General features: G+C 44.8%; 1 protein-coding gene across 8 annotated transcripts in view; it reads right to left on the minus strand.

Moving 5' to 3' along the window:
- Positions 1–17,414, minus strand: part of LOC107128934 (uncharacterized protein KIAA0040) — a 34,714-nt gene extending 17,300 nt beyond the window's left edge. For 2 of the 8 annotated variants that reach the window (XM_065528627.2, XM_015445880.4), the window contains exons 1-2: positions 17,160–17,414; positions 1,920–1,993 (exon numbers count right to left, since the gene is read on the minus strand). The gene's annotated coding sequence lies outside the window, so the exon portion shown is untranslated. Of the gene's footprint in view, positions 1–1,919; positions 1,994–16,941; positions 17,087–17,159 lie in introns of those variants that run through there. The other 6 variants (XM_065528543.2, XM_045392979.3, XM_065528669.2 and 3 more) reach the window with 3 other exon arrangements.
- Positions 17,415–27,387: the final 9,973 nt, after the last annotated feature.

The following is a 27,387-nucleotide window of genomic DNA, read 5'->3' on the forward strand; positions in this document are numbered from 1 at the left end:
ACAGTGAACTATCTTGGTTATACAGTTCTCATTTTCATTTTTCAAAATAGTTTGGTAAAGGATTTTGGAGCCAATGTTTGTGGGTGTGGTAAAGTGTCTAGGTGAAGTTTTGTTTTTGGAGAGCCAGAGCCAAGGCTCTGAGGTCATCTGTGAGTTAGGAGCGGCTTAGCGGGGCGTTGCCTTTTCTGTTCCACAAATAAAGGGAAACCTCTGCTTCTGGCCGACTCCAATAACTGATGCTTAAGTGTTCAAACGTCATAACCTCTTGGAAGGAAAAGGTGTTTTTTGAAAAAGCATGAGAACAACCAAACACTTGTGTCATTCAGGGTCTCCCTGCCACACAGGTGGTAATTAAAAGTTGCATAATTCTCTTTACTACTAGAGATGGGAACTTAAGAGTTCTGCAAACTTTGTGGCAATAACAGAATGACTGACATATTTCTTTTCGTTAGTGGTGGTGGGGGAGACATTTACAGGCTGGAATAGCTGAAAACTAACGGAGTGGCAAAAATATACAGTTATGCAACTCAAAAGCGATACAGATATGGTTCTATTTTCCTTTCCATTTTGTCCCTTCGTTTAATGTTAACAAAATTTCTGGGCAATTAAAAGCCAAAAGCTACCTTACTGCAATATTAAGTCTTAAAATGCAAAGATCAAATCATAGAGGGAGTGAGCATAAATATTCTCATTACAAATAACTCACCTCTGTGGAATGTTCAGTGTGGTGGATTTCAGATTTGCCAGGCTTTGGGTTGCAGCTTCCGCCTCAGAGGGTGGGCTGTGCAGAGGAGTTCATGTGTCTGAGGATAAATCTTTATTTCCTCTCTGCATGGGCTTAAATCTGCATTCCTAATGTTGCAGGGAGTGTTCTTTTTTTATGGTTTTGATAAATAATGGTTGATGAATGCAGAGAACATATATGAGTGAGCTAAAATACTTATTGAATACCCATCCAGTGTCAGGTTAAGTAGCGTGCCTTTTTTTTTTTTTTGGCTTCAGCACCTTCTTTCTTTGATACAGATGACATATGCTTAGTCTCATCACGTGCAGCTTTAGTTGCCTGCGTGCAGATATTGTTATCCCTAAGAACAGCCGTCACCTCTTCCCTGATGCCCTCAGTATGCCCAAACGTTTTCCTCTCCATCCTTGAAATGCCCTTCCCAAAGGAGATGGCAGGTATTGCAAATTCTTGAATTGGGAGTATGTATGGAAGAAACTGCTTAAGCTGGGGATTGCAGGGGGGTGTCCCATATTGCAGGGGGAACCCCCCTCAACACAGGGTTCCCTCAGCCTCATCCCCTCATTCCTTCCCGTCCACCACCTCTGCTCCATCCGTGCCTGGTGACCTCAAGGCTTTGTGGGAGAACCTCTGGAAAGTACTTAAGGCCACTGGGAGCTGGTGGGGATGGTCAGAGAGGCCAGGGAACTCAGCCCTTGTCTCCGAGCTCTCCATGGTGTGGCCTCAGGGCTGAGCTATCTGCAGGCTGCCCACCAGACGTTAGGCTTTATCTCCCCTTAGCAGCCCAGACATATGTTTTATCAGACCAACCCTCAAAGTATCAGGGTCTTGAAGAAGTAACATGTTAGGTGGGAGTGCTTTGATAGAGCAAGATATTCTGAATGTTAGACTCTACACATGACAGTTAGAAGGCAGAAGATGCCCTAGGGATGGCAGTTGGCCTAGAGCAGCCAGAGAAGAAAGTGGATGTCCTTGTAGTGCCTCATAGGGGTAGGCAGTTATGCTTCTCAGTGGAGAATCTGTGGGGCCTAGGCCCCCTGTTCTGGCTTTGACTTTTATCTGATTTTACTTATTCACATTCTCGTAACTTGCCCTAGGAGCCAAATTCTTGGCTCAAGGGTAGTTTGAGTGCACAGGAAGCTAATGGATTGAGGAATGAGAAGCAGTTATGACTCACTCAGTGTGTGTCCTTGGGAAGGTCACTCAGCTGCTTTGAGTCTCAGTTTCTTCATCTCCAAAATGGGGAAAAATCTAGAAGAATACACAAGAAAATGATAGCATGTACTGCCCCTTTGGAGGGAAATTAGGGGCAGTGCTGGAAGGGAGACTGGCTTTTTCTCTCATTCCTTTGGTACCATTCTGAATGTCTGATCACATGTATACACTTTCTAAATTAAACCAACAAGTGGAAGTGAGTACCTGCTCACAGGGTCCTTAGGTAAAAGCACAGAGTGCATGTAATGTGTGTCTGGGCGGTTAGGAACTGTACAAATATTTAGAGTCATAATTGGTATTATTCCCAGCAGTTGCAGGGGTATGGCAAAAAAAAAAAGTCACTCCTCAATTCCGCCAGATAGTCAAAGTGGCCTGAAATTCTTGGGAAATTTGGTCCAATGTTGGGAGGTCTTCCTGCCTCCAACCCAGAATGGCTGGATGGAGACCACTCCTAAATCCTCTCCACAACCAGGCCAGCCCCTTCACCTACTTGTGTAGTGGAGCTGAGGCCGCTGCTGGGTAACTTGTGTCCTCCATGTGTACAAATGACCCCAGATTTCCAAGGGCTAGCCAGCATGTCCACTCTGCTGAGCAAGTTCTGACAAGCACATTCCATCCATTGCCAGGAGGCAGGGGGCAGCACCTTCAGTGTGAGCAGAGGGAATGGTACCTACATTTGTGGCTGCCTTTTGCTTGGCCTCTGAGGCTGGGGAGAGCTTTGTATAAAATGTGTGTGAGTCTCCCTTAGGTTGTTTACTGAGTCCCTATAATAAAAATAATGCTGCAAGCATATTGTTCTTTATACATGAAGAGGCTAATAGCACTAATAACAACTGTTTGCATCAATAAAATATGCCATTTGAATGATTTTTCCTGTAGTTGCATGTGAATTTCGCGGTCAAGAAGTATTAGTTAGGTATTTACTAGTTAACTGACATAGTGCTGCAGGGGGAAAAAAACTGTACCAACTGGTTCTTATCCTAAAAGAGTTTCTTCATGAACCTTAGAGCACTGAAGTCCTGCTCTGCTTAGCCAAGTGGTAGGGCAAGTCATAGAGCTTCATGAGCCTCAGGCTCCTGGTTTCTAAGATGGGAAGACAATGATGATAACATCAATTGCCCTCACTATTCAGTGTGGTTGTGAAAGTCAAATGATAATATATATGAGAGTTCTTTGTAAACTGAAAATGTCCTACAAAGTTGAAGTTTCAAAAATAATAGTAACTAAATACTAAACTAAATACCAGAAAGTGACAAAATGCAGATACTGTTAGAAAGGAGAGAGATCAATGCTGGCTTAGGTTTTATCAGAGCGGGGGACAGGGGGCGGGGGACATCATGGAGGAGAGGGAGGCTGTGCCAGCTCCTGGGCTGTGTGATTACATGGAGGGCTGGACATTCTGGTGGGGAAAAGGGTGAGTTGGGGTGAGCTACATAGGTTGGAAAAGCCAGAACAGAGGTACAGAGGCCAACAGGTACAGAGTTCGAGATGGGGATGGCAGCGAAGAAGCCTTCTAAGGAAGAGTGAGAACTGAGGTGGCACAGGCAAGCTTGGTGAGATCACAGGGGGCTTTGAAAGCCTAACATGGGGCTGGTGCAACAGCCTCAAGGAGGCCCTGAAAGTTGTGAGCAGAGGAGACCTAATAGCCTCACTGTTTCAGTGGCCACATTCTCTTACCTGACCTTGCTTGTGATGGAAAGTACACCCTACCAGAGCTCGGGATTATGCAGGATTAAGCTCCCAGCCATGGGCTCACTGGCAATCTGCCCTAACCAGTCAGGCAGAGTAATCACAGATACCACAATTAAAAAAAACTTTTATTAATAGCATCCGTTCTCCCTTAGACAAAAATCTAATTATAAACCGAAATGAAATATCACCAAACCAATCAGAAGGAAATGGCTATTTATCTCTTGATCCCTTGGGAATAGGGGGCGAGGGATAAAAACAGGATGCAATCAGTTCTCCCTCCTTCAAACTGGCACCCAGCTGGGCTTGGGTTTATTTATGATTGGTGAAAGTCCGATCAATATCCTACACTGATAACTTAGTTTAGTTTTTTGAAGGCTCCTGAAAACATTGCTTCCTTCAATCTACTGTAATTTGTAGAGGGGAGGGATCTCTTGCCCTATTTCACAGATGAATAATCTTTTCACAGTAAAAGTTTGTTCCAAATTTGTTCAAAATTGTAAAGCTGGTTAGTGGCCAATGGCACACAGGGCTCTAGTTTTCCACTTCCCCATGAGATGCTTTCTGCACTAAAGTAACTCCTAAAATGCAACGAGGGCAGCAAGCAGTGGCAACCAATCCCCTTCACAGTTTACAAAGCCTCCCATTTCTCAAACTCTGTGAGATATGGGGTTCCCCTCCAGCTTTGGATCCTTATGCAACCGTAGCTGTCTCTCACCCCACTCCCATCCACTGCCCTGTACCCCATCTCCTGGCCTCTATTCAACATTGTTTCCCTGGGGAAACCTTCCTTGACCTCATTACAGGTCAGAGCCCCTGCTCTGTGCCCTTCGCCATATCTATATTGTCGCTACCACCCATAATCTGTGGTAGGATAATTGTTTAATCATTGTTCTTCCTTTCTAGATGGAATCTATTCCCATCATGGCATCCTCTGCATCTGGGACATATTTTGCCCTTGGGAAATATGTGCTGAATTAACAAATGAACATGTTTATAGATGAAGAAGCTCTGAGGTTCACTGAAATTAAATGACTCGTCTAAGGTCTCATACCTAAGAAAAGATCATGTGCCAATTCCTCTACCTCTAAATAGCCAGTTTTCCTTCTGCTGTGCCACACTAGTTTCTAGGTTCATACAGATCATGTTGGTCAGTTAGAAGGAGATACCCAGGAAAATAAAGTCTGCCAGTTGAAATGTCAATATTTTGGGTTTGGAGAGCTCTTTCAGCCTGGGCAGTATGCTCAAATACCAGGTATTCTTGGGTGCTCCTGAGTCTCAGATCTCTTTCGGAGACTGGCTACTTTTTAATCTCCAGTGAGGCTGTCAGGACTAAGAAACAGATGAGAGCAGCTAAGGCTCGACTTCCAAGGAACATTGGTCTCAAATGGACATCAAGCTTTGTTTTCATGGGGTGCCATGTTGAATATCAAGATTACATCACTTGGAAGTGAGACTACCCCCATGTTGTTAGAAAGCCCTGACTGGCTGTGTTTCTGACTTCTTGGTGTTCTTAATTTTTTACTTTTTAAAAAGATACAGGGTCTCACTCTGTTACCCAGGCTAGTGTGCAGTGGCACGATCACTGTAACCTTGAATTCCTGGGCTCAGGCAATCCTCCTGCCTCAGCCTCCCAAGTAGCTGGGACTGCAGGCGTGCACCACCACACCTGGCTAATTTATTATTATTATTATTATTTTGGTAGAGACAGGGTCTTCCTATGTTGCCCAGGCTGGTCTTGAACTCCTGGTCTCAAGTTATCCTCCTGCTTCAGCCTCCCAAAGTGCTGGGAGTACAGGCGTGAGACGCTGCGCTTGGCCTCTGTGTGTTCTTCAATTGATATGATTTCATTTGGTAATTTCTGGTTGCAAAGTCAACTGAGTAGAGTATGTGTGTACGTAGGGGGGCTCGCTACCTCACTGTTATTACTGTAAAAAGACCTCCCTGCTTTTTCCTGGAGGGAGGAATTTCCTTTGCTGGCTTTTTCTTCCTTCACTGATTCTGGGTTGTTGACACCAATGTGGCCGAGGAAGCCGAGAACTTCCATTTCCATTCTCTGCTGTACAGCAGCAAATTATTCAATTCAACTCACATTTGTTGAGCATCTACTATGTGCATGAAGAACTTCCCTCTCTTCTAAGGCTTTCCCAGATAATGCTGCCTAGTGAGAAGTAGAAAACTTGCTAGCTATCTGGGTAAGGAAATCAGAATTGAACTTTTCTTCTTCTGATAGAGACTTTGGGAATAAAGTCAAGGAATTTATTTTTTTTGTTGGGGAACTGGGCAAGCACAGGCAAAGTACCATAAGGCATGACTGGTTCAGTGTCCCAAGGGAAATTCAAACAAATGCTTATGGAAGCAGCAAGGAGGGAGCCGTTAATTCCAATGAGGAATCCAGGGCAGACTTCGATGAGGGTGTGATTTGAGTTGGCATCTACAAGGTACATAGATGGAAAAGAAAGGTGATTCCAGGCTGCTCAAGAAACTGAACTGGCTCAGGGAAAGAATCCAGTCAAAGTGGCCCATGTTCCAACTCAGCTCTAGAGGCCTCCAACCTCCCAATGTTATGGCCGTAACGCTAAAACAGCTCACTCCACCTGACCCCCTCTCCCAGGGTCTTCTCGCAGCCACTGCTTTAATTGCCATGGCATTCCAGGGACCAGCCCAGCACCTGAAGGGGATTCTTCAAGGTTCTGGCCCTAGGAGGAGGCTGCTCCTGATGTTCTCTCCCTCCATACCTCATAACATGTTATGACTTGAGTGTCCGGTGTTAGGGCCGTGGACAGGAGTGACTGATGACATACTGGGCTAAAGGACATTCAGGGCTACAATTTCAAATTGTTTTCACATTTCACTGTGAAGGCAGATTACTGTGTTAAGGAAACTTGAGTGTATAGTGAGTTTTTTGCCTCCTCCCTGTCCCTCACCCTTACCCCAACTACATTTTATCTCTTTATACAGCATATCCTTACATTTGACGATAATTCTGACTTCAAATCGGGTGTCACAAGGCCCTGGGTAACCAAAGCCAGTTCCACTTGGCTCACATTCAAAGGGATCCCTCTTTCCCTGCCTCCTCCCCCACACTCAGCCCGCCAACATTTAGCACAAAGTTTGTGGAAACCAAATGACATTTTGCCCTAAGAGTCAAGCCTAGATCGGCCCATGGTCAGAGGTTGTACAACAGAAGCCCAGGAGGCAGCTACCACCAGAGAGCAGGTTGTGTTTGATCTGCAGCTCTCAGTCTATGCTCTCACCCAGCTTGTGTGACCCTCTCAGATGGACTAGCCTGGGTCAAAGCCTGGTCCCACCACACACTGGCTTCTGAACATGGAAAGTCCCTTTCCCTCTCTGTGCCTTAGTTTCCTCAACTATAAAAGGGGGATAAGAATAGACCCTCTCTCGTAGGATTGTTGTGGGAACCAGAGGAGTTAAATACTCTGTGTGACGTGGGTGAAACAGTGCCTGGCACAGAGCACATCTTCAGTGCATGTTGGCTTTACCTGTCAGGCACCCTGTAGGCATCTGAGCTTGTGACCTCTGCTGGGACCCAAAGCTGAGGAGCTCGAGTATGCAAAAGGGACGACAGGGATGAATCCTGTGTGCATCGTGGAAAGACACTACCGTTTCAATATTTCAGAGCGAGTGAGGAATGCTCAGGCCTGTAAAACTGAGACAAAGTACCCTCTCAATAGGCGAGAGAAAGGAGGATTTGTTAGTCCCGGGGCCATTTTCTGGAATCATGTGTAGCGCAGAGATATCATAGTTGAAAATTTCCTTCCTTCTCTACCACCTCACCTCCCTGACAATGCTTGCTCACTGATAGCACAGAGGCTGCTCCTGTCTGCTTTCCCACTCCACAGTAAGCTATTACAGAGCTTTCTCCTTTGGGTATCCCCAGGGTGTTCAGTGTTGGCACATATTAGATGTACAATAAATGCTTTTTGATTAAGTAACTGACTGACTGGTTATGGTCTGGGGGGGATGAGAAAGAACCAGAGTGAAGAGTCTCTCTGTGAAGGCTATGCTATCTCCATGGGCCAGGAAGCCCACATTCACTTCTGGCACCCCAAGCTCTCATACCTATGCAAGCTTCTTGTAGGCCCCTGCAGAGTCAGATGATGGGGTGGGATAGCAGGGTAGGCCTCCAGCAGGGTGAGGGGGCCAGGACTAGGGCCTGGGCAGAGCAGGAAGACCTTGCAATGGGCTGAGCTTTCACAGTTGGGGTTGCAGCCCACAGCAGCAGCTTATGGTTCAGGTAAGTTGGTCGGACATCTGGGGAGCCAGCGGAACAAGGGTGAAGCAGGACTCAGGGATTCCAGAATGGCACAGCCACAGCCTGAGCAGTGGGTGAAGAGATGGCCGCACTAGCGAGCAGAGATCCCAGGATAGACTAATCCCAGGAACGGGCTTTTCTCACAGCTCTCAATGAGAGGGACAGGGCTTGTAGCAAGGTGCTTGCAGGCTCCTGGGTGGTAGGTGGTAGGTCCTTGAATCTGTGCCTGCGTTTTGTTTTGTTTTTTAAAAATTCTCCACAGCCTCTAGTATAGTGTCAGGTACACACAGAAGAGATTGAGAACTGTGTATGGGAAAAAATGGAAGCAGCCAGAGTCATGTCCGGGCAGCTTCTGCCATGTAAAGCAAAGCTACCAGGCCTCTTAGGAGTCCTCAAAATTCTCTTTATGCAAAGAGGAGTTGCAGATGACTGACCAAAAGTAAGTGATACACCCTGACAGTGCCTGGGAGAGAGGAGTGAGAATTACCAACTGGACAGAGTCTAGACCTTCCCATGAAGTTACTGCTTTTTGTACCTGCCAGCTGAGATGAATTGGCAAATATATGTATAGCCATATGCTATGAATCTTTGAGTAATAATAAACCTTGAATTGAAAAGGAGAAATTAGAGTTTAGGGAAGAGGTTTCCCAGTTCATTTCTTCTCTGGGGTCTCATGTCACATTACAGGGTCTCTTCCCTGGGCATGGGCTGACCTCACACAGTGCCACCGGAAGGCCTCCTGCCCCGCTCCCTACCCTTCTTCTCTCTCTTCCCTTGTCTTATTCTCATGCACACAGTGTCTGTTCAGAGATAGAGGACAGCCAAAACCATTGGAGGCCTTTTCTCATCTCCTTTCCCCATCGCAGGACACATCTGTTTTGAGAAAGCCTGTGAGTTTTGAAATATAGGACCCAGGCATAGGAGTTCCATGACAGTGTGACAGGGCTGGGAGTTCCTTTTACGGAAGCACACATGTTTATGAACCCATGTTTAATAAGTGGCAACTGTGTGCCAGACACTGTGCACTGGCAATGCAATGATGGAATAATGAAGTCAAAGGGTGCCTGGGGAGGGTCAAACATTATCAATGATCCCACGGGGTTATCAAGAAAATAAGAGACTTAGATTTCATCTCCTTTGAAAATTCTACAGCTTAGGGCCGGCATAAGTGCTCTACCTCTGTGTCCCTGTCATGATGCCTATCATAGCTTTTGTAACACTGCGTTATAACTGCCTCTTGACCTATCTGTCTGCCAAAATGACTGCAATCCCCTGAGAAACAGAATGGCTTCTTATTCATCAGTGGTGGCAGCTGCAGAGTTCCCTTGTAGGAGCTGGGGAAGAGCACTTAGCTTTTGGTGGAGACCTCAATTTCTTCTTCTATAAAATAGGGATGTTACAGGTTGAATATCCCTAATCCGAAAATCCAAAACCCCAAATGCTCCAAAATCTAAAAGTTTTTGAGTGCTGATAGGACACTGAAATGCACATTGGACTTTGAATAGGGATGCTGAACTGGTAATTCCAGTAAAATAAAAATATTCTAAAATCTGAAAAAAAAATCTGAAATCCAAAACATGTCCAGTCCCAAGAATTTTGGATAAGAAATACTCAACCTGGAGTAGTACCTATTTTGTTGAGTTGATGTGAGGGTTAAATAAGGGAAAATAGGTAAAGCACTTAATGTTATCCCCAGCACAGATAGAGTACCCCATAAATATTGCTGTTGCTAGCTGTTGCTTCTTACTCAGTTATACCAAGAAGGGGCTTTAGTTTACCCCCAAATATTTTCTGGGGCTTTAGTTTACCCCCAAATATTTTCTATCTCGAACATCCAAATACTCCCAAATCTCTAGGGCAATGAGAGGCAGTATTTAATATCTTTTATTAAAGCATAAGGTCAAATGCATCAAATAAGAGACCAGACAGGAAAAGGTATGCCACTTAATATGTGTATTATCTTCAAGAAAGGAAAATGAATTTATAAGTATGTTGATAAAAGTGTGGGGGAAAGGAAAGCAGTTTTGCAACTCCTCAAAAAAGGTAAAGGTAAGAATTACCATATGATCCACCAATTCCATTCCTAGGTTTATGCCCAAAAGAACTGAAAACAGGTATTCAAACAAATCCTTGTTCACAGCACACTATTCACAATAGCCACAAGGTGGAAACAACTCAGATGTCGGTCAACAAATAAATAGATAAACTATTATGGTATATGCACACAATGGAATATGATTCAGCCATAAAAAGGAATGAAGTACCAATACATGCTACAACATACATCAACCCTGAAAACACGTTAAGTGGAAAAGGCCAGTAGCAAAAGGTCACATATTATGTAATTCTATTAATATTAAATATCTAGAATAAGCAACTCCATAGAGGTAGCATGCAGACTGGTGGTTGCTTGGGGCTGGGAAAAGGGAGCAATAGGAAGAAATTTCTTAATGAGGATGGGGTTTTATCTTGGGGTGATGAAAATGTTTTGAAACTAGATGGAGGGGCGATTGCACAACATTCTGAATGTACTAAATGCCACTAAGCTATTCACTTTAAAATGGTTAATTTTATGTAACATAAATTTCACCTCAATTAAAAAAATGCAAGAGGAAATAACAAAATTTCTGGAAAACTAATAGATGTCACATGGGAGAGAATGGCAGAGTTTCCCTTATTAATTGTTTGAGAAATATAAAATGTTGTCTGTGATCTCTTTAGCGTGTATTTATTCATCAATTCCAATGCCAAGTGTTGAATGACCACATGCCCAGTGGTTTAAGTACTTTTCCCCTTACCCTCAGGCCCTACCTTGAAGAAATAATATTTTATAAACCACCAAAATCTTATTCCTGGAAAATGTCAGTCAGGAGCATCCGACCTTCTTCCCCTGTGACACATGCTTTGTGACTGTGTCTCCTCCCTTGTTCCAGACAGTGTGGAGGACTGCAGTGCTTCTGTCTGGAAATGAGGTGTTCTTTCCATGGCCAGCTTTGGGAAGTTGTGCTATCCACCCACTGAAAAGAGTCAAAACCCAGCTCTTTCCTCAAAGGGGTCAATGATGTCCTTATGCAAAACCAAGAAAAGCACAGTCTTTGGAAATCAGCAAGGCACCCGGTAATGCATTGCTTTCTTCCTGTACTCGTGAAGGCTTTGGTCCAAGTATCTTGCAGGGCAAGATCTGAGTTTCTAATTTGGAAACTAGGAAAGCTCTGAGCAGACTGCACCTGGTGGGGTGGTATGCAAGTGTGTTCCCCTTTCCCAGTGGAGGTTTCATTATGGGATGGTGTGGGTCACCCATGTAATGAGCTGCGAGGCTTTTATCTAGGCCACTGTTGTGCAGTGCTGGCAACTGCTACTCAGCAGATTGTGGGCCTTGGGCAGGAGGGAAGTTTCAGGTCAGGAGTGGAAGGTGGGGAAAGAGAAGGGAGGGTGGAAGCCATCAGTCATTTACAAGAAAGAGGTTTCATAGATAAGCTAAGTCTGCAGGACTGGCCTTAAGAGTAACTTATTCTCTTTTGTTATTGACACATCTCCCTAACATAATGTTGAAGAAACTACATATGTTTCTAGTGGGGGTGGGCAGGAATGTATGCCTTAAATTCTTAGCACCACCATTCAATAGGTGGTTACTGAGAGCCTAGCATGCACACTGAAAATTTGTGGGAGCCAAGAAAGTGTGGATGGACATTTGTTTACTCTAGGTTCCAAATCACTGGGAAGGGCACTTTGACCCCAGCGTTAGTTCCTGGGTGGTTTCAGGCCAGTGTGCATGAGTGGCTGACTGGAGCTTGCAGGCTACAGCCAGGGTTTTGGTACATGATGATCACATGCAGAGGGGCTTTTGAAAGCTGGCACTGTGGCCCATGGGGCTGCAGAGGAATCACAGGTTAGAAACCATGAGCAGATGGATGCACACTCAGTATCTTACTTGGGTTGGGGAGGAACAAGAAGCTCTTGACTCAGAGTGCAGCATTCTTTTCTCTTATTTATGGTGGCCACTGTCACATGTCATTCAGGTTAATACACAGCATATCCACTGTACTATTCTGTTTCCATAATACTAAGCTCATGGGACTTCCCTGTTCCCACTGCCTCCTTCCCTGACCCTGCCTCTCTTTCCCTGCCCCTACACCACCTCTGAACCTGTGGCCCACAGCTCTTTTCCCTGTCAGGACAATTTGAAGACTAAACACACTATCACATGCAACTATCCTTATTGTTATTATTTGTATATTACTTTCCTCTCTTCTGCCAATTTTCTTTTTATGACTTGCCTGGGAAACTAAAAAAAAAAAAAAAAAAAGCTGCAGGGCTTTTCTGAAGACGATCCAGCTTGAAATTAGGGTTGTATTTGAGGAGAATAAAACGTAACTGAAAAACATCCCATTGGGAGGAAGCTATAGTCAAGAGCAAGGGCATGTCTGCAGTGGCTTCAAAATACAATCATCTCTTCAGTTTTGACGAAGAACTACAGCAATGGTTAGGTTTTGTTTTATTTCTTAGTGACAAACTCCATGGAGAGGCTTGCTCACAATCGTGGGAGAAAGTCTCTTCCCAGGGGTGGGGATTGGGTTTGGATGCCACCATGTCCCTTGGGAGTTGCCCCTGAGAAAGAAATCTTGTGTTTGTGTGAGGTTCGTTTGGGAACTTAGCTGCCCTTTCCTGGTCTCCACTAAATGTCCACTCATGTCCCCAGATGATGCTCTGTTCAGATGGCTCGGACTGATGTGGGGGAAAAGCCAGAAACCTGGCCTGGGCTCTGGCCCTGGGGATTGTCTTTCAAGGAATTTGCACTCGGTTTTCCTTTTGCTGTCCAGGGAGGGAAAAAGTCTATCATGCCACTGTCTTTATCTCCCTTACTGTGCCTGTGACAAGTCTCCTGAATGCCCATTATTCACCTGGAACCCTTCTCACTGAATGGTAAATGACATATCAATATTGGATGTATAATTCTGACTCATCCACTGGTCTCTAGCTCATTCTAGAGAGAAGTTTGAGGAAACACTAAAAGGATTTTAGTTAATTAAGGCACCCGGTGTTGTTTCTCTTCTTGAGGGGTCTTTGGGAACTCTGAGAAAACTTTAAGGATTGAAACTGAGGAAACAGAAGAGACGAGGGTGGTTCAGAGGTTGCCTTAAAAGTGGAAAACTACCTGCATCCCTTGAGGGTCTGTTCCTAGTTCGCCCCGGAGGCCACTGGGGGAGGATTCGAACTTCAGGTACAATCTTTTCATTTTACCTTTCTGCAGGCATTTGAATGCCTAGCTGTGTCCTTGTGTGCGAGATACAAAAGGGGATAGAGACCCAGGATGGTATTGGGTATTCCTGGGCAGAGGCAGATAGAACTTGGATTCTGGTCCTTCCATTAACCAGCTGTGTGACTGGGCTCACACTTCCCCTCCCTGAACTGTAGTTTGCACATCTGTGCAGTGAAGGGGTGGGGCTGGCTCCTCTCAGAAGTGTTTTTCCGTTTGAAGTCTCTGAATCTGTGGTTACTTCCTTTTTTTCATCAACAGTTTAGCCTCTATTAGAACTCTGTTTACTTGAAGGTTTTTGATGTTGGCATAACATTCCAGCTTCACGGGGTTGGAATAAGTCAGGCTTCCCTGGTCGGGACAGGGAAAAATCACAAATATATCCAAACCATTAACTGATGCTCAGATTCAGGGCCATTGGATTAAATGGGTTAAACCAGCACCTTGGTGAGAATTAGAAAAAAGCATCCCCTCCATGTGGACTCAACTGCAAGTGGGGTGGGTCTAAGGCCAAGCAGGTGGAATACTGGTGCTTTCAGCTTCATAGACTCCCAGGAGTCCTCATGCAGTACACAATCAGCATAAGCAACAGCGGAGCGTTGACTTCTTTGGGCTCTGACCACTTTCGATAAGGAGGACAAAAGAGGCCAGAGTAGATGCATGTCATTGATATGATGGAAGGAGACTTATAATTGCTGCCTTAAAATATGTCATACAATAAGAAAACTGCAATTTTGAGATGAAGATGCTGCCCAGAGCCTATACCTACACAGTCCATCTAATTTTGGTAGTTTCAAGAGGCAAGATTAGAAATAATAATAAAACTCCTCACATTTTTATAGAGTCTTATAATTTATGCAGAACATTAAATGCACTTTCTTTTTCAATTTGATTCTGATTCTAACCATTGCCCTGGTGAGTAATAATTATCCTCATTTTAAATATAAGGGAAATGAAGTTGAGAGATTCAAGAACTTGTTCAAGGTCAGCTAATAAGTGGTTAAGCCAGGAACTGAACCCATGAATGTGTAGCTCCAAGCTCAAGGTTTTTAGTTCCATGCAGGTCACACAAGATCGTGAGCTGAGCATTGGTAGCCAGACCTAAAGAACTACTCTGTAACGGTCTGAAATTAGTCAAAGCGGGTCATCCTTCTTGTTTTTATGAAGTCAGGACTCTCCCACACAGGGATAGGTAACTAAAGACTTGGAATGTGAGTTCTGGAAAGGTCTTCACAGATCTTACAACTGAACTAAGTATGAATTTTTCACATGGGGGAGTGATAACTAAATGCATCTTTACTGTCTATGTGCCATGAACCCAGAATTCTCTCCTTCATTTTAGGAATTATCCTCCAAGGTATCCTGAGAAAGCCTTGAGCGTTTGGAGAAAGTAATCTGGAAGTCACCATATGATATGAAAATAATATCTATAGGCCACTACTGACAAATACAAGACTCTTCAGCACCAGTGTGGTGCTACCACAGGCCTCTTTAGCTGCCTTCTACCTCTGCCTACGTTCCAGACCTGTATACCCAACTGCTTATCTCCATCTGGACATTTCCTGGGCATATTCAACTTTAATATGTCTAAATGTTCACCACTGCCTTCTCCACAATCTGCTTCCCAAGTCCACTCCTTCTCTACCTTACGTGAAATTTTTTAATGGTTCCACAAGGTACCTTCTCCTGCCTATCCCACTCAACACCTTATAATCACTCTCTGTTCAACTCATTCCTCCTTTACCACATTCACTTGGTCACCAGGTACTTTTGATTCTACTTCCTAAAATCCATTCCTTTTCCTCAGTTCCCACTGCTGTTGTCTTAGCTGAGGTCTTAATTATCTCTGCTTCCCATCTCTCTAAGCCAGCCCCCATCTGGCCAATAATTCTTTCTCCAAACACAAATCTGACCGGATCCTTCCTCTGCTTAAAAACTAAAATTGCTTCCCATAGGAGGGAGTTCACCCTTCTCAGTCTGGCAGTGTAATTCCCATTACACGCTGTTCCCTACCTGCCATTGACTTTGCATACCCTCTTTCCTTTGTTCAAAACACCTTTTCCCTGGGAACTCCTAGTCATTTTCAGGACCTGCTCATCCATCACTTCTGTGGTGCGGACTTCACAGATAATTCTGGGGAAGAATCTCCTGTCCTCTCCCCTGGATTAGTCAGTGCCCTGTGGCTACTGCTATTATAATGTATATTATCCTAAACTGTAGTTTATTTCTGTATCTGTCTCACTTACTAGACAGAAGCTCCTCAAAAGCAGAAATCATCTCATTATCTTTGGACTCCAAGGACCTGGTATACTGGCCAGCACACAGTAGGTTTGGTAAATGTTGAATGAATGTATGGAATGGATGTACCTTCCTCTTTGGTGAAATCAATAACTTAGCTTGTTGAGTGTTTATTATTCTCTTGGGTTTAGTCTTAGGGAAGAGGATAGAAGTCATACTCATTTCACAGGCTAAATATTGACAATGTATGGAGGCCAAAGAAACATTTGTTTTACAATATATCTCTTTCCTAAAATTGTATCTGGGGTGGGGACACAGAGGCAGAATTTCAGACAAAAGGAAAGACTTGGTCAGATTTTCCTGTACAGCTGCCTCTACAGCCCAGCACTGGGTGAAGGGCAGGCACATCACACTAAGTGGTTGATGCAACTCATCCAGCTTAAAGGCTGGTAAGACCCTTGCAGAAGTCTTTAGATAGAACTTGCAAACCATTTGCAAAAGGGTTAGGAACAGGTTACATCAATGATATTTTTAAGTCCTGCTCTTTGTAACTCAAGGTTCTCCCACTATCTAACAGAACTTCAGAATGAGGGTACCTTAAAATTCGCTTCAGGTCCTTATGAGCTGTAGCTGAGCAAATGAAATGCAACTGCTTTAGAAGGGAGGTGCTTCCAAGATGCTCCAGTGGTCTTTTCCTTCCCTTCCTCGTACTACACAATCAGGTGGCACAATCCCACTACATAGCATGGCATGCTGGCTGCCAGTGTTCTCTGTTAAATTAGGGTGAGTGCTTGTCTGTGCTTCAGTTTCCCTTTCGGTTAGACAGGACTGGTCTTCCCACTAGCTATCATCTATAGTTCACTTAACTCTATTATCATATGAAGAATCCCCGTAAAGCTCTTCATAATGTTAAGGAAACAGGTCCTATTATGTCCCCCATTCTACCTTCATGGGTAGGATGCGGGGTCTGGGAGTGGGACCATTGAGAGTCAGAGAAGTTAAAAAGTAATCTGTGTCACAGCAAGCTCCCCGGAAACTCTCAGAATAGCAAACAGGTTTCCTCTCCGCCCCTGGCTCCAGGCCATATTTTCGTTTTGGCTAGTTCCTTAGCCCCAGAGAAAATCTGGCTTCACCTAGAATGGTTTAGAAACACCTAAGCCCGCGATGCTTTCCAGAGGGTCTCAGGCCTTGGCCTTCCTCAGTAAAAAACAGAATATCCATGTGTCCCCTTCAAAGCGCTCCTACCAGCAGCTGGAGTAAGGTAACTCCACCGCCGACCTCCGAGGAGCTCATGTGGACTCAGCCCAGGCGCAGAGGGGAAGACTCCTGAGAGTCCTCAAGAAGGAGGGAAACACACGGAACTAAAGTTGTGAGGACGCAAGAGGCTGCTTAGGAATAATTCCTTGTATCTCTGGGGCAGGTCTCATCCTTCTAAAGACAGCAGTTGAGTGGGCGTCACCTTCCAAACAGAAGGCGCTTAAAAATGTATTTTTAAAAAACATAACAGAAAGTCCTGAAACTCACCTTTCGGTCCGTGGAAGGGCTTCCTGCAGGCGTGGTTGCCCAGGGAATCTCCTGGGTGCTGCCCCGTCTGACAGCGCCCCAGGCCCTGGAGCGAGGTGTGGGTTCCTTTTTGGTTGCCTCTGCACTCCCACTCCTAGCCAGGTCTGGCGTGTAGGGCCCCGGCGTCAGCCGAGGTCGTGGGAGCAGCCCGCCCCGCCCCGCCCCGCCCCCGCGCGTACCTGCCGCTGCAGCCCAGGACAGCGCCCTCTGTGTTCCCTGCGCTCCTGCGGGCCGACGCCTTGCATAGTTGAGGTTTCGCTCCAACTTTGTCCCGCCCCTGATGTCACAGGCACAACTTCCTGAATCTGGCTCGCCGTTCCGCCCGCTCCAGGGGCTCGGCCCAGCTTTCCACCCCGGGCCAGCCCACCTCGGGTGCCTCTGGCCTTGGGCGCACACGCCCCAGACGCGCTCTCCCTCCCTGTCTTCCCGCCAGTGGCTCCCCACTCCCCGCCCCCGCCATTACGTGTCCTTGCCCCCTCAGCCCCGGAACACGCCTCCTTCAGGGCACAGCCGCTGCGGAGCCAGCCCCAGTGTCTTTCACAGACGCACCAGTGTTCCAGGAACGGGACATAGAACTCAGGGCAAACCCGGCTTCAGGGAAAACAGCTGCCTGAATAGAGCGGCCTTCCTGGAAGGGGTGGGAGGCGTTGGAGAGGGATACCAAGCGACAGGTTGGGTGAAGGCTCCGATGTCTTATCGGGACAAATGAGCATGACAGTCCCCTCTAACCAACGCCGGTTGCTCCAAGGGATGCAGGTGACATCTCAGAAGAGTCATCTCAGAAGAGTCTCTGAAGAGTCTTAACGCCTGGAGGCGTTAATGAAAACTGCGCTCCAGGAGCTGTCACAAGCAACGATGGAGGGGAAAGCTGACTTCAAAAAGTTCTCAGGGGTTCTTTCCTCTCATCCTCAGCTGCTCTCCATCTACTTTTTATTCAGATCTCTTGGCTCTAGTTCCGAGCACGTGGGATGCTAGGAAATGAAAAGACCTGCGCCCGGTTGAATAATAGGGGACTGCAGACACAAAGCTCTGATGATTCAGGGCTTGTTCAGTGCCTCCAGGGATACTGTGGGTGGGAAAAGAGGGGGATGCCAGGACCTGGCTGTGGAGCATCTCAGGGGCCTCCTCAGTGTCATCCTGGGAGGTCCTCCCTGACAAGGGCCTGAGAGGCTGTTCCCTGGACTGTATTTGTCGGGTACACAGGTACCAAGTGCCAGGTGCTGAGCCGGGACTTGCCCGTAATCCACTGCGCCTGAGTATGGGGGTCCTTTGGCTTCTGTAAGTGGGCATTAAAATGCCTACCGCAACTAGCTGTCACAACTGAGATTCAAGAGATTCCTTTCTGTTTATTCAGTAGAAACCACGTGGTTCTGAGTTGAAAGGCCAAAGAGAAAACCCACCATCCAGCCTGAAATGCCAAAAATGGTTAGAAAAAGAGGAAATTTTTTTTTTTTTTTTTTTTTTTTACAGAGGAAGAGTAGATTTGCAAGCTGGGAGAAGCTCAAATCTGTAATGACACTTTGATACACAGTGTATTATTCAACCTTTCACAACACATTTATGAGATGTAGTATTATCCTCATTGTATAGGTGAGGAAATTGTGGTTGAGAGGAAGCTAAGGAAGTTCCTCAAGGTCACATAGCTAATAAATGGTAGAGCCAGGTTTGAATCCAAGTGTTTCCAACCACCCCCCCCCCCCGCCCCACCAATGCATCCTTTTACCACCATATCACCTAGTAGAGGAGGAACTTGCCTTCTGTGAAGGAATTCCACATGAGCAGGGATAGTGTGCAGGTCTTGAATGATGCCTATTGTGGGGAGGCCATAGAAAATACTTTCCTGGAAGTCCAGAGCAACATTACAGATTGGTTCTGGCCAGGGTGATGGGTATGTAGGGCTGCTTTTAAGAGAAAAGAGGAAGAAACTAAATGAGAAAAACAGGAGCAATCGAGTTGAGCTCAGGGCTTCATGGACATGGTTGTCTGATAGTAGAAAGGAAACCAGGGGCAATCCATAAGATGGTATCTCTAGCTATCTCAATTCGTAAGGAGAAAAGTCTAGTGCTGAAAACCAGCAACTTCTGTGGCAGAGAAATCAGGGACTTATAGGTGGGCTGGATGGTGGATTTACTCACACTAGACTGCCAAGGCTGCAAAGTCTGTTGCTGTATTGACACTACTGGAAGATGCAATTATGCAGAAGAAAAGAAGTGGGCATCTGGCCAGGATGTTTTCACCCTGGATGAATGATGCATTTCTTATAAAAAAGCAGGTTGGAGCACCCACCTACTATTTTATTCTCTTGGCAGTAAAATCCCAACTCCTATGAACTCATGGACAGCCCCAGGCAGCAACAGGGCTATTATGTTTTGCTTAATCCTTATTATTTTTCTTGTTTTCAGTAAGGATATTTGAAGGTGGTCAAGAGCTTAGTGGGCACTAAATGGAGTGGAATAAAATATTAACTTTTTTTTTTAAAAAAAAAGAAGCCAAAATAAGCAGATCTGTGCACTGAGACTAGAAATTGGAATCCCCTTTTGACCACTTCTCACTAGCTTTAGCACCTCCTGATCTCTGGTTTCACATCAGTATGTTGCAGAAAACAGGTGTTGCCTCCCTCTCAGATACTGTGAAAATCAATGGAGTACTAAGTATTGAACTTAGTCTGCTTTGAAGCTAAGACTGACTACACTTGGATTTCTTTCATGGCAATCCCCTATTTCAGACAGGTTAACTTGCAGTATTGGCCAGTACTGATCCACCTGTGCTGCCTGGAGACAGTTTCCTGTGAGTTAGCAAACTCAGAGTCTAGAAACTATGTCTTTTACAATGTGGTTGCACCCAGGACAGTGCTGCACAAAATTGGACACATTCTTCAGGTGTGGGAAATTTTAAATTGGGAACATTATTTTACTCTTACCAATAGCTGTGGTGTATTCTTGCCTGCAGCGCTGTGAGAGGGTCTAGAAGGTTAAAAAGGGGATAGGGAAAGTCCCCAAACAGCAACCTGGATGCTCTGAGGAACTGAGTAGAAGTCACAGGGCTGCTGACAAGGAGAAGGCTGTTAGGAGGAAATGATCAGACTATAAATGGTGTGGATACGATGAGCACAGACTTGTTCATCAGATCCTGAAATATAGCAGTGCTTTGGAACCACAAGTGGGGCAAGTTCAGGACAAGTCAGCGGAAATACTACTTCATGCAGCAGGTAATAAATGTATGGAATGAATTATCTCCCAGAGGTGGTACAAACTGGCAACATAAATGGATTCCAGAAGGGTGAATGGCAGAGGCATAAAGAAAGCTGCAGGAAGCAGAGAGATACTCCATGTGGTGGGGAGTTCAGGGTGACCCAATGGGGCCTTACACAGTGTGTACCTGAGGGTCTTTGTGGTCAAAAGAGTCCTGGCCTGCACAGGGCTTGCATTGGAGCTGATGGGCGGCACAAACACTACCTCCCTAATTCTTCAGCCTCTCTGGCTTTTGCCTTAAGGCTGCAAAACCATGTTCTTTTTACCTGAGCCTTACAGCCCATTTAAAATGCTTTGCTTCTTTATTTTGACTTTCAACTTCTAAACAGATTTGAGTGTCTGTCTGCTTCCATACTGGTTATCATATTTAGCTCTTGCAATTAGATTTCTGTTCAGGTCTTCCTCCTAAATTATCTAATTCTGACATAAGTTACTCTAATTATGAAAGCTTAAAACAAAACAAAACAAAACAAAAACCGGAGTTAACAATATACTTTCCTTGGGAGCTTATTTTTTTTAATGCGGCATCCAAAATGTCTTCAATGCTACATCCAGGATGCCTGGGAAAATGTTACTTTTACAGCTGTAGCTCCAAATCTTGGCACTGGAGGAGGTTTAGGAAGCTCTTGGATGTCTCCTCTAATAATCTACCTGTCTTCCTCAACACACATGCCCCGCTGCTCCGTGCACTTTGTGCTTTCTTGAGCACTCCTATAAGTTCTAGAGATAGTGCACCATGCCCCACCTCTTCCAGTATGGGGGTCAGGGTGGGCTGGTGGCTTAGAAAGCCCTTTGTTTATACTTCTGGGGCACGAAAGGGCTCAGTTTCCATTTTCTGTTTCTGGCTCACAGCCCCCCGCCCCAAGTTGTGTCTTTAAAGCTATTTTTATAGCACTATCACTGGCAGTCATAAACTGGCCAGGGCTACTCTTCAGGACCCTTTGTTGGGATTCAGCATCGGCTTTGTTCAGATGTAAACAACAGGCCTCTGGATTCCATTTTGTGGCTGGGGTCTCGGGCCAGAGGGAGAGCCTCACAGAGTTCTCATTTTGCCTCTCTTTGTAGTTTCCCTTGTCATCTGCTCTTCCCTTGGGGATGGGTTTACATATCAATTTGTTGAGTGAGCCCATCATGTGGGTTTCATGTAGTAGCATTTACATGGTCTGGGTAGAACACTTCTTGTCACTTTGTCAAACAGATTCCTGGGAAACCCCAGCTTGCCCTGCCCAGTGCATTCATTCTGGCAGAAGTTTCTGTGAGGGCTGAAATTGTTCATTCCTCTTGCCCTGAGGGCCCACAAAGTAATATGGCTTTGAAATTTACTTCCTTAACTAGTTCAGTGACTCAGAACATCAAAGTTGCCACAAACAAACTTCCTCTCCGAAGGCTGGCTTGTTCATAACAGGTTAAAGGAAGGGCTGACAAAAACATCACAGAACAATGGGATAGCCTTCATTTATCAAGTTGCAAAAGTACACTCACTCTGTGTTTTAATTACTATTGACTTTCTCTGTGCCAGGCACTGTGCTAAACTGCTTATACGTATTGCCTTTAAATTTCTAACAACACTATGAGGTACTGTTATAATATCAATCTAATAGGTGTGGAAACTAAGATTTGGAAAATTTAAAAATTTGTTAAAGATCAGTAAGTGGCAGACAGATATTTCAATAAATAGTAGTGAGAAATACTTTTATTCAGCACAGATATGTTCCCAGCACCATGCAAAATATTAGATTTGCAAAAATGAATGGGACTCTGGTCTAGTGAAACTAAAGTTTCAACCCAGAATTTTCTGAATTCAGAGCCTGATTGCTATTCACCTTAATCAGCTGGACGGGTATGGGATGTCCGTGGGGCAGAATTAAATTACTGATTCTGGGATGATAACAATAATAATAACATTATGATGACAATCATAATACCTGGAGCTTTGTAAGTTTTCAGAGATGTTTCACGTAGATTATTTACTTTGATTCAACCTTTGTTAAGGGAGCAAGATCAGTGAGGAGCTGGGGCCTGGAGAGGCTGCTGCCCATGATAGTTGCATGACTGGACTAAAACCAGGGGGTCTGGTTTCTAATCCAAAAATCTCTACTTGCAGAATTCAAGAATGTATCTGGAGAGACACATTCCAGGAATATCTCTTGGTAGTATACTGAAATGGTCATCAGAAAGTAACTGGAATCAAAGCTCAGACTGTTGAACTCATGCAGAGTATGGACATTAGCCTTGGAGGGAATTCTTCCACTTGGGAAAGCTATAAAATGGCTATAAAAGTGCTTCAAATTCCGCACTGAAGTATCCCTAAAAGATAGGAAATTGTTGCTTTAGGAAGACATTATTTAATATCTTGTGGCTTCACATACACTTGACACACATTTTCATACACCTCTGGGGATGTATGCACCACAGTGTGAGAAGCATAGTATCAGATGACCTATGAAACTGCATTAGAACTGTGCCCTAACCAACTGAACTAATAAATACAGCCATAGAATTTCATCCATCCATCCATCCATCCATCCATCCATCCATCCATCCATCCGTCCACTGAAAAATATTTATGAAGAACCTGCCACAACCTCTGCACTGTGCTGGGTAGGCACTATGATACGATATGATAGGATATAGAAGTTCCTGAGGAATTTACAATCTAATGTGGAACTGACCATTGAAATGATTAGCAGTAGTAGAAACTGCTTATAATGAAGTACTAAACTGTGTAATTTGTATTTAAGTGCAGTGAGGGCTGGAGCATTCATGAAAACCTTCCTGGTGGAGGTGAGTTGACCAGAATGTGGGAGGTGCGGAAGAATTTGAAGATAGGGAAGGATAGAATGGTTTCTAGTTGACCACAGCCTGAACAAAGGTGTGGAGAAGGAATAAACATGGTAGGACTCTTTCGGTAAGTAATGTTAATTATTTGATGATTCATTCTCTCTCTCCTCTTCTCTCCACCCACCTCTTTCTTGTTGATGCAGAAAATTAGGGAAAGACTCAAAACAATGGAGAAAAGCAAAACATCCATAATTCTGGTAACCAAAATGTAGCATTTTGGTATGGGCTATTTTTGTCTTTTAGAAATAGATCAGAGTTTGTACGTAGGTAATTTTGGCCACTGCAAAGTTTGAATAGTGGGCTGACCAATCTCAAAGACAGTTAATCTGGTGGCCTTTTGCAGGATTTATTAGAGTGGGGAGAGATTGGGAGACTGAAGTCAGAAACTTCAACCTAGTAAAAGGCCACCATATACTCTAGCTCCTGCCTTTAAAACTAACTAGCTAACTCACTAGCTGCCTTGATCAATGATGAGCTCTCCATCACTGAAGCAATTCACACGGAGACTGGATGACCGCCTGGTGGGGTGCTGTGGAGAGGACTGCCATACCTGGAGAGAGGATTCAGTAGTCCATATGACCTCTTTCAATCCCAAAATTCCAGGACTTATATTGTTAGCTGTGGAAATTTCATATTCAAATAAATTATGAGTTCTCTCCTCTTTCTTATGATTTGACAGCAATTGCTTTGCTTAGTACATATTATTGGGTAACATAGTAAATGTTGTTGGGCACTAGAAATCAACTAACTTTGAGGGGCTTGGGTTAAGCTCATATGAATTTTAGCACTGCTGTGTTATTATTTGGAAGCTGCTCTTACATGGGAAACATTTAAGGAGAAACTCTCACCTCTACCCAATCTCTACCTGCCTGAGTCCTAGCTCAGCCACCACCTCCTTGACTCCCCAAGACGGAGGTGGAAGCCTCTTCTTTGTATTCCCACAGGACTCTGTGCTGACCCAGCATGAAGCCTGTCCCGCAGTAATGACATTGCCTGTTTCTCTGTCTCCCACACTGCACTGTGAGCTCTTGTGAGCAGGGAGTGTCTGGCAGATGGTAAGCTGTTGGTCAACATTTGTTAGTGAATGAAGACCCTTGGCCACAAGGCCAGATCTGGGAGCTTTAGAAGCTTTCTCTGAGCAGGGATGAGCATGGTGCTCTTCTTTGTGCACTTACCTCCTTGTGAGCGCCCAAAGCATTGAGTTCTTGCCTTCCTCAGTATGGCTCTGGGGTCTGCAGTTCTGTGTCCTCATGAAAGACGGAAAGTATAATTGGAATTATGCACGAAAAAAAAATCATGAGAGGGGAAAGTACATAATTAAAGGTGACATGGGCTCAGAGTATGGCAAGGGCAAGGCTAAGAGGCACTTCTGAAAACAGATCAGGTGCACACTTTTCCTAAAGCCTCTGTGCCAATTCTAGGAAAGAACCTCTCTGCTGTTCCTTTGCCTTGGAACTCCCTTCTTGAAACATCCAATCCTGTTTCAGACAAACAGAAAGAAGACACTGCAGCTGCTATTATTCCCCACTTCCAGCATTACAGTGTTCTGTCTTGGGCTCCTGATGTTGCCAGCTGTTGGCAAAGGCTGGGCAGGGGAAAATTGCTGCAGGCTCATCAGGAATTCTGGACACAGAGTGCAAGTCTGAAAATGCTGGATCTGAGTTCCTGTGAGAATCACACAGGTTCCAAGTAGAGCCTAAGTGAAGAGGGGAAAAAGTCTACAAGCTTATCTTCCACCACTCCAACAGAGTCATTAGGCAACACAGTTTTCAGTGGTTCTAAAAACCATGTGGGCAAAATATTATTTATTTCTATATATGGCCAGAAAATAGCCCAGTCACAGGGGCTGGCTTCCTGGTTGACACTCTCCAGTTTTTCCAGACCTGCAGACTCCAGAGACTTCCAGGCTGGACATTGGTTTCTGTGGCCTGCATGTAACTAGTTTGGCAACAGAAAATGTGGTTCCCAGCGCGACTGCCCCTACTTTTCCTCATCCCCCAACCCCTCAACACTTGCCTCCCTTAGAATGCTGCAGCTAAAGAGCAAAGAATGAGGCTCTCCCAGCTGCGGCCCTGCTAAAAATAGAAAGTTTATTTATTTTATGTTCATGAAGCCCTTTTCCTGCTGTTGCTGTTGTTATGAGTGTAACTCCCAGGCAGGAAGGGGACTGACTGCACTGGTCACCAGCCAAGTGCGTTCTATCCTATGTCGAGGGATCTAATTGAGTCATTAGGGGCCAGAGGATTTGGTGATCTGTTTTCTTTTTTGAGCCTCTCCTCTCCTAGCTGACACCTGCTGTCCAGAAACCGGCGTGTGTGTTTCTTGGTTTTTAGAGGATCTGCTTGGATGTACTTCCCTTTCAGATGCGGCCTTCCGCTTACTTATGATGTATTCACGGGGGAGGCATGGCCAGAGGAGAAGGCACTGAGCTAACAGGCAAGAGGCCTCAGTTTTTCTTCCAGTTTTGTTACCTGGCTTTGTGACCTTGAACAAGTCACAACTTCTTTGAACCTCAGTTTCCTCGTCTATAAAAAAGGGATAACAACATATGCCTAGAACGCAAGTGTGATAATGGATGTGAAACAACTTTGAGAAGTTCAAGGCATAAGTGGACGGATTATTGTCTACTTTTGCTAAACCCGAGTTTCTCAAGTGTGTCCAAAAGATAGATGCTTCCTTTGCCCCAGAGGGCTCTTCACTCCCTCTCTCCCAAAAGGAAGAGTAGAAGGGGGAGAAGAAAATAGTACCAGGGGGAACATATTTTGATATTTCCTATGAAATATGCTAGAAACAAACTCATGTTGAAACACCTGAGAAGTGGCCAGGGACAATGGCTCACGCCTATAATCCCAGCACTTTGGGAGGCCAAGGCAGGTGGATCATTTGAGGTCAGGAATTCGAGACCAGTCAGGCAACATGGCAAAACCCCATCTCTACTAAAAATATAAAAATTGGCTGGGTGTGGTGGTGCGCACCTGTAATCCCAGCTACTTGAGAGGCTGAGGCAGGAGAATTACTTGAGCCCAGGAGGAGGAGGTTATAGTGAGCCGAGATCGGGCCACTGCCTCCAGCCTGGGGAACAGAGTGAGACTCTGTATCTAAAAAAACCCCCCAAAACCCAAAACCAACCAACCAAACAACAACAACAAAAAAAGCAAGCCCCTCCCCCTGCCCCCAAAAATAAAAAGAAATACCTGAGAGGTGATTGAGGCCTTAATAAATGATCCTGGATTAGAGCAGGGGAAATATTCAACATTCTGTTAGCTTGCTATGGGCTTTGGAGTAACAGTTATATTGCTATGTGTCTTATTTTCCATCTCATTGTGTACTGCCATTATTAATAGTTGATTGTCCCAGTTGGAAGGGACCTCCACTTGCTCAGCCTTCTAGATTACTTGGTTCATACCACACATGCAGTGCCTATGACATGTTTTCCAGACATTGTCTTGGAGTGTCATCACTGACACTTACTCTCCCCTCTAAGATCCTAACAGCTGAGGGCAGGGCTGTGTTGGCTATGTCTTTGAGTCACCTGGAGCCCACTATCACTATTGTGTTTGCACGGAGAATCCGGCCATATCTAGGCTGGTCCTGGTGCCTGGTGCCCTGTATCTGACAGGGTTCTTGATTGTAAGTCAGAAAATGACAGCTTTGGATGATGTAAATGGAAAAGAAATGTATTTGAATCAGGGCTCTTGCTTTTCTTGCTTAAAATGTAGGGTCTCTGTGACTTGGATGGATCCTTTTTTTTGTCTCAATAGTCTTTCACTGTTTTTAACATTTCCTTAAGTTTTGAATGTAGACAACAAACCAGGTACCTGTGACTTTGTCATCTTTGGACACCACAGATATTTTCAAGTCATATTTCACTTGTTGCAGACATTCCCAATATTGTTTATGCTCATTACTACTTTTCAGTAACAGAAGTTGTTAAATCTGCCATTAGATTTTTTTAAAGCATTAATACAAAAAGGCACACACGATGCTATATTTGTTTTTTTAAATTTTAAACTATATTTTAATATAACTGGTTTCCTTTATATTTCATTTTGTGCATGTAAAAACATTCTTCCTAAGCTTTATAGGTTTCACCAGACTACCAAGGGCTCATGAGCATAAGAAGTTAAGAACTCCTTGACCTAAAGCATATTAGCTAGCTCATAGCAGGATTGGTTACATAATTTTCAAGATCCAAGCAAAATGGAAAGGTGAGGCCTCTTGTTAAAAGAACTGTAAGAATTGCAAGATGGCAATAGCAGAGCATTAAACCAAGCACAGGGCCCTGCTGAACCTGGGGCCCTGTATGATGGCACAG

The sequence above is a fragment of the Macaca fascicularis genome, chromosome 1 (genome assembly GCF_037993035.2).
Source record: "Macaca fascicularis isolate 582-1 chromosome 1, T2T-MFA8v1.1".
NCBI classification, from domain to species: Eukaryota; Metazoa; Chordata; class Mammalia; order Primates; family Cercopithecidae; genus Macaca; species Macaca fascicularis.